This window comes from Limulus polyphemus, unplaced genomic scaffold (assembly GCF_000517525.1).
Source record: "Limulus polyphemus unplaced genomic scaffold, Limulus_polyphemus-2.1.2 Scaffold620, whole genome shotgun sequence".
Classification (NCBI taxonomy): domain Eukaryota; kingdom Metazoa; phylum Arthropoda; class Merostomata; order Xiphosura; family Limulidae; genus Limulus; species Limulus polyphemus.
Genome location: NW_013666230.1, coordinates 449,952 through 458,754, shown reverse-complemented (window position 1 = coordinate 458,754; position 8,803 = coordinate 449,952).

Below are 8,803 nucleotides of genomic sequence, written 5' to 3'. Positions count from 1 at the left end.
TATATCTGTGCACGTTTTTTCTGAAGCATCCCATCAGATTCAACCACGTGAGCGAACAAAGTACACAGATTTGGCAAGTGATCTGTGGTACCATTTTCAACCACTGATTGTTACATTTATCGGGTTGTAGAGCCCTGGTCTTGAGCAAAAAGCCTTATCGGTACTGGATATAGCAGTTATGGTGTGGTTGATATATATTATTTTTCACTCTTCTTTACTTACACAAGAAGTATTTTTTAATTAGGTCACGTAAAACAGGAATGTATGTGTTTCTATATCAAAATTGTGTTGTGAGGTTCTAGACAATTCTGAAAGACAGTTTTATGCAATATTGAACAATTTATAACACAGAGAACTTCATAATAATTAACATAAATTTTGTACATAAAACCTTACTTGTAAATGGTACAATAATGCAACATACTTGAAATGTCGAATATACAATCATACTGATGAATGAAAGGCAAAGAATGTAATTGGTACATTGAAATTAATTTTGTGACAAAAAAAACAAAACAAAAAACAGTGCAGCATTATTTTGGAAATGTATATTTAAATACTAAGGTTATGGGGATATAATAATATATACCAAGGTTTAAAAATAGCAGCAACACTATACAACATTGGATTGTCTTTTTAAGAAAATTACCATTAGAGCTTAGTGGCAATGTAACAAAATAATCCAAGATGATGATATTGATCATTGGGTTGTCCTTTTTTTTTAAATATTATCTCTAGAGCTTAGTAGCAATAAAATAAACCAAGATGATAATATACATCATTGGATTGTCTTTTTAACAAATTTCTAACTAGGGCTTAGTAGCAATGAACAAAATCCAAGATCATCATATTCATCATTGGATTGTCTTTTTAAAAAGTCTCTCTAGAGCTTAGGATCGATACAGTAAAATAAACCAAATCTTTATTTTTTATCAATGAAGCTTAATAGTGATAGAAAAATATCTGTTCTATTAACAAAAAGAGTTGTTGAGCATGTTGTATGTCATTGGTCATGACAGTAGAGGAGCAACAACAATGAAAAAATAAATAAAATAACCTGATTTCTTTACCTCAATTTGTTAAGTTCCGAAATTGAACTGTTTAGTGACCTGATTTTTACAGGCATTCCAGATTTAAGCACAACTGTTTTCCACCGGCTTCTCAAATCATTTTCAAGTTTTAAACGCTTGTCTTTTTACCTTTGATATAGAGTAGTCTCCATTATACAACTTTTAGCAACTTTATGATATACACTCCAATAATTAAGCTATAATGCAATGATTAATAAGATATAACTAATTGTGACTTTTTTTTCAAAAAGAAGGTTAAGTTTCATTCCAGCACGTTCTTGAATTGCACATTAAATTTGTTTATTGGAGAAAAATTAAAAAGCAGATTTTTCAACATAATTGTGAATTTGTAAAGAATAATTTGACAGTCTATTTACAATTAAAAGGAACACAACATTAAAATCTTACATAATTAAAAACAGGGACTTGCCCTAGAAAGACTATGTATGTGTTGGTGTCCTCTGACACCATCTTCAGGAGTAATGATAAAGGCATGGTTGGGACTTATATACCCACATAATTATTTACATACCAACTCACCATCTAGACTTAAAACTTAACCAAAGTAAAGTATAGAACAACAACAAAAACAGCTAGTCACACAGAAAAACATACACCGAAATTTTGTTTAAAGGCCCCATTAGTTAAGAAAAAAGGATGTCTGATCAGAAGGAGATACAAAAGTGTGAACTATTCATGGTGTTTATATCCTGAAAAATGTTCTAAAATACTATATGCATTCTGCAGATGAACTTGGTGGGTCAGCCACAGTGTACACTAACTGTTAACAATTTGTTGTCGAAACTGCTGTTGTAATATCGTGGATTAGTGAAAAAGTTGTAGTTAGTTTGATGAAACAGCTTGATAATAACCATGAAATTGTATAAGAGCAATGCTTTGTATGTTTGAGCAGCTGTATATACTTTTTTAACATGCATTGTTTAAGACGGAAAGGAAGCGGAGTGAATTAGGGCAGGTCACGCTTATAAGTAGTTGACCTTTAATTGTGCCAAAGTAGGAACTCCAAAACTAAATGTGGGGTTTTGATAATTTCACATTTTGCAAAAAATAGAGAAAACAAACATACACATGCTGTGTTTTGTGACTTTGTAAAGGTGTGACTAAAAAAGAAGTGACTTAGTTATTTACAGACGTGTTTCTACAATTTGTGATAACGTTATAAAAATGAGTGCACAACCTGGTTTTTGCCCCAAACTCTCCTGCTGTAGTGTATCATTTGCATGAATTGACATTTATTGTGATATATATATATAGGCTGACTGTGCCCCTCTGGTTAGCATGCCAGACTGTTGATTTACGGTCTAGAGCTCGCATATCATTACCAGAATAATAATGATATAAAAATTGCACTCTACACTTTGGGGTCATGGTTGCATTATAAGGATAACAGTAATCTTACTACTGTTGTTATTAAATAGTACTTACTATGTGTGTTATATCCAATATTTTAGTTGTTAATCTGCTACCATCTACAGTTAAGTCCTCAGTATTGTTTGTGGTGGAAAGGACTGGGATTCCTGGTTCTTATTGTCAGACATGCTAGTATGCTATTCACTTGACTGAGGTCTCCTCTCATGAGGGTGCTTCAATTAACTGAATGGTTTTAAGAGAGGTATCCAACTTTCACAGAATTTCTCTGCTAAGTGGATGCAGAAGGCTTATTTTATCTTTCATTTTCTTGTGTGTGTGTGGTTCATATCTCAATATTTTTGAGTTATTAAATTTTATTGCAAAGTCACCTTTTGGCATAATGGACTATTGAAGAATGTTCAGTTTTATAGTCTTTTGTGTGTATTATGTGCTTGAAAACTATCTTTTGCCACCATGTTTGTTTTTAAAATGTAATGGAATCTGCATTTATAAAGGATTTTGTAAATAACATTTTTGATCTTCACTGGGATTTAAGTTGGTTTGGAATGTATTGTTTGTGATAGTATTGTATTATGACTTCTGAATGCTGTTCTGACAATGTGCTTCTTGTATATCCTCTGTATTTGGAGAGACCTTTGACAAAGGGAATATGGCTATGTGTTTGTAATTTTCTTTCTGCATATTCTTGTTATTTAATCTTCTTAATTAAGTATCCAGGATACCTGTTCTCAAGGAGATTTGTAGTGATGTGTTTTTTTCCCCCTTCTTAATATTTTTTATATTGCAAATTTTGTTCATTCTAGAGAGTAGGCAGCATTCCACACTCACTCATATTTATATTGTTGGGGTGGTTTGAACTATAGCTGAGATATTTGCAGTATCTGTGGGATTGCTGTAAACTCCTGTGGCATAAGAGTTGCATGTTTTGATAATCATCATGTCTAGGAATGGGAGTTACATTTTTTCTGTTTCTTTTTTGAATTATGTTGGTGGATGCTTCCTGTTAAGGTGGCTCATGAATTATGGAATCTTGTCTGTAGTATGTGATCATATCATGAACTTGGCATTATGTGACTAAGAACTCTGCTGCCTGATAATTATTCCCAAAATGTACTGTTAAAATGGAAATTGATTAAATGATTAGCTGTTTATAATCGAACTTTTACCATGGTGTGAGTTATTACATTTTAGTTTTCTATGGTCATTATGTAGTTTGATGCTAGCTTTTTAGAAAACTTATCCTGAAGAGCAAGTGGATGCCATTTTTACTTGATTAAGATTATGGTATCCTTGCCAATGATATTTCTACATGTTTATTAACTATAATGTTTTAATAATATAAAAGTTGTGAAAACAGTACTTCTGCTATTGTTTTAAATAAGGAACTGGGATTCTCTGTTGTTTTGTGCAAATTGCAAAAAGCATAGAAGTTGGTCTGGTGCATTTATTTAGAAATAACTTTTCAGTCATTGAATAAGTAACTGGGAAACAAAAAATGTTTGTTACAATCACAGTGAATTGCATGTTTGCAAAAATGATATCTGATAATCGCCATTAATTGTGTTAAATGTAAATCAAACAGCACCTTAATAAGAGAACATGTTTTGCTCAAATGCTGACAGCTTACAGTACTGGAAAATGCACATAGCAATGTGCATATGGATTAACATAAACAAATATATGGTAGTGGAAATATTTAGCTCATTTTATAATTCTTAGTAGTATTTTCAAAAATGAAGTAACTATCAGCTAATAGTGAATAGGCAACACTAACATAAGTTTTTATATGTTTTTCACTTATTTAGTTGGACAGTAATGATTTAGAACTGCTTGCTCAATTCTGACTTGTCCTGAGATAATCAGCAACCATTAATGTTGAGCCTTGGAAAGTGATAACAGTTTTACATAGACATTTGGGATGTATACTAGTCAGCCATTTCTTCAGACATAAAATATCTGAAGTAATATGTTTAAAGATAAAGTAATCTTAATGTGTGCTTGTTTTTGTTTTTAATGATGCTTTAAGATAAATACAAGGGTGCACCACAAACCAAAATTTATTTACAATCCTATTTTTGTAACCTTAACTTGGATATGGAATGAATTAAGTTTGGAACTTGCATAGAATATGTTCACTTAGGTTCTTTTACAAAACAAGAATTTCTAAGAAAAGTTTCATTTGGACAACCATGAAATATGGGTCTACATATATAACAGGAAGTTGGATGGGACTGTGTATACTGTATTTGATAACTTGCAAACATTTCATTCATTTTAAAAGCAAAATTGGGCTGTTGTTAAAATGTGAAGGCAGAAATAATCAATAATCATATTTTTTTCTGATGTTTATATTATACTATGGGTATTCAAATTAGGACTAATTAATATGGTCCATACTAAGCTTTGATTTGGATAGCATGTAGATAATCTGCTATGTATTAACTGTACATAAAAAAATCAGAGTTGATTAAGTTGATATTTATCCACTGTCTTCTATGATTTGATATTTATATTAACTGTTCATTCATTTGTAGCTTAGTGTCCAGTTTATTTCAACTTTCTATTGTATCCATACTACAAATTTATTATTATGCTTTTATTCATCAGCTGTAAAAGTTTAGAGTTTATTGTTTTTCTTCACTAGTTAACCAGATCTATAAAGTATTTCTATTTATTTAGTTAATCTAAGTCAGAGATAATGATTGAGTTTACATCCATCTAAATTAGAACTCAATAGTGTTGCGTAGCTCCTTGTTTCTTAATTTCCGGTATAAACTCCTTCCGAGGAACTTCAGAGATACAAGTCCTTTCTTAATTAAAACTAGTTTATTCTTTCTCGATACAACTTTATAATACACAGAATTTCCACAGTCAATACGTTTGCAATCTCGATAACAAAACACACACTTTATATTACCGTCACTACCGCTCGCTTGACTCAATTATCTGTCTCTATATCTATCTATCTATCTGCAATTATCTCTCCACCTTATTTGCCGGGCTTATATACTAAAAAAGAGGGTGCTTGGAACAGACTAGAGTTGCCAGGAAAATTCAAGATCCCTCGAGAATCACATGATGTGTTACAAGCGTCCAGTGACTTCCGCTGTCGTAACAATAGTGTTATGTCTGTGATAATTATACTTACTGGGTAAACAGATTAAAGTAGCAACCTAACTTTAATATTCACTAGCTCTGGAGTAGAACTTTGTGATGTGATATTTATACTTGTTATCCATTTCAGAGGTAACAGTCTAATGTTTATGTTCATACAGCTTAATGTTGATCTTTACTAGCTATCTAAGTACTAAACTTCCTGGTGTTATATTTATTAGTTACGCAGATCAGAAGTATCAGCTCATATTACAGAGCTTATTGTGAATCTTTTTTTATTCCAAATCTGCTGTAGATCAGAAATGAATAATATTAATAAGTTTATAATTATATTCATTAATTAATCAGATATTGGCTTAATAATCTGATGTGTAAATGTGTTAGCTATCCGGATCCAAACTTTATCATTTCAGGCATTTATCTGTCAGAATCAAAGCTAACTGACCCAATACTAGTATTATTCACATTGTATCCAATCAGAACCTAGTATATGTAGCTTTAAGCCTAAATGCATTTGCTTCCCAGTTATAGTTGAAGATTTTCTAGGTTTCCATGGTCTTTAAATGATAGATAAAATTTATTCATAAACATATGGCTATGGCATTGTAAATCCATGATTTAAACTATATTAACTGATTTCATATGGAATTTTTATAACATTTCTTTATTACATTAAATATAGTAATTCTGGATATAAAAGTTCTTTAGTTCAAGCACATACTATTTTAATGAAGGTGTTTTTCAGGAAGTGCATAATTAATTCCTGTATCTTTGTTTCATAACAGTGGTTCCCTATGTTTTTCACTCTATGGACTAGCAAAACTACTTTAAAAAGTTTATGAACCATTAAGAGTATATAGAGTATATATAAACAGTCAAAGTTTATTTTCTGTAAAGTGGGACCCTTATCATCAGACCTATACAGTATTTGACCTTTAGATATGAAGTAAACAGAATGTAGACAGATGAATATTGGGTTGTAAGAACAAGTTTGAAAAGATTGAGAATCTAATAATATGAATATTTACTCAGAAAAGTTTATACATATCTGTTTTTCCTCTATTTTCTTCACTGCATGTTTCTGCAGGTTGGTGCTAGTCCATAGACTAGTGGTTGAGAACCACTGTTTCAGAAAATACTGTTGTTTATGTAATAAGTGGTTTTTGGCTACTTGTTATTCAATACCTGGTAATAAGTAAATAAAGTTTTTTCACGTGTGCAAGGTTAAAACTGATGTCATTATAACACAAATTTTAGCTGATTCATATTAGTAGTGACTGGCATAATCAACAATGTGTAGCTGAAACAAGTTGTTGTGAATCAGTAATAGAATTCATATTTTCTTTCTAAAGGACTTCAAGTACCTGAAATGAAAACATACGTATACAATAAATACTTACTGTCTTATACAAGTAAAGATGTTCGCATGTTAAATAGATGTTGATACAGTTGGTATAAAACCAGGAGTGAAGTTCTAAAAACGGTGAACATGTAAACACAAAAAATGACAAAGCAGCTCAAATAAATTCCAGTACTAGTACCGTACTGCCTTAAAAATAAGTTCTGGTACTCAGTACCAGTGAATGCTGGCAGAATTTCACCCCTGTATAAAACAAAAGTCAGATTAACAAATTATTTTATTTTTATATGGGTAAAAGAAAATCAAATATTATTAAAGAATAGATAAAAAGTTGGTAGATTATTAAAGTTTTCTAACACCGTTATCATATAGATATTAGGTTAGTATTTGTTACTGTTTGGTCAATGATGATGCACATCAGATCCTTGACTAAGAATGGGTACATTTTGGAGAACATTAGGTTCACGTACTTACTATCTAACCACATTAGTGACTATGTATAAGTACTTAACAAGTACTAATACTTAAAGTTACTTAAAAAAAATGTGGATTACATTCATTACTTGAGAAGTACACATGTTCCTTGAATGAGATAAATTTGTATTTTGGTCAGTTTTCCAACAGCTGATACATAAGGTGAAAAGATTGTACTTGTACCTTCTTAATAATTGTATTCCACATTGAACATTTACTACATGTATGTTTTCTTGAGCTTAAAACTGGTTCATGATCATGGTACACAGTCAGTACATCAAAGAAATGCTTAAGTTAGGCCAGTATTAGTACACGTTACTCAAAGTGCAATAGATATAAGATACGTTCAAAATAACTCAAATTCCTACCTTTTCAGTTTTTAAGATTGTAACATGAACTTGGTAAGGGTTATTTTACTTCATTTCTTCTTTTATATTTGCTTATATTAGAAATAAGAGGTCGCACTGAATAAATTCAATAAGACAAACATGTTTTGTTTTGAAAGTTGTATACCTCTGATATTTGATTTCAAAAAATAGCAATTTTCTAATAAGTTTTTCTCAATTTTGAGCAATAATCTGACATTGCATATTTTGTAATCATTGACTACTTTGTTATTGATAACCAAGCCATTTCAGAATTCCAATTGTTGAGAAAAATATATCTTTGATGCCAAAGAAGATCATCCATTTTTTTAACTAAAGGCATTGAAAAATAGTCTTTCATTTTGAAACTTTTTGCTTTAAGTTAAGTAACATTTGAAATTAAAAATATAATATTAAGAGCACCCTGTCATCTTTTAAAGGAAAAACTATTTTAAAACTTTAAATTGATGATTTTTGCACCTGTTTAGTATTAGTTTCTTGGAAATTTGAAATTATGTGCAAAAATATTGTATTGTTACGTCTCCGTTTGTTAATTGATTTTTCCGTAACTTCGTTCCGACGAAACTTGCGACACAAGTTCTTTACTTAATAAACTGATTTATTCTTTCCGAATATAACTTTACCGATACACTCAACTTCAACAATCGCGTTAAAACAAACGCTAATCAACGAACGTCAACAATACTTCCGACTGCAGTTCAGTTACTCACTATCTATACACACATCACAACAACCTCACCTTACCGTGTCACGTTTTCCCCTCTTATATATACCAGCCTACCCTACTAGTAAATACTAGAGCATTCGCCAAAGTACATGATAATTCTAGAAACGTTGTGTCACTGTAGTCATGTGACTCACTGACGCAACACTGCCCCCTCCTTAATATTGTTCGTCCCGAACAATAACCACATATAATAAACCAATAACAATTAACAATAACTTAATTAACTGTACAGAATTACAAACACAAAATTACAATTCGACAAAGTCTCTTAATTTTACGT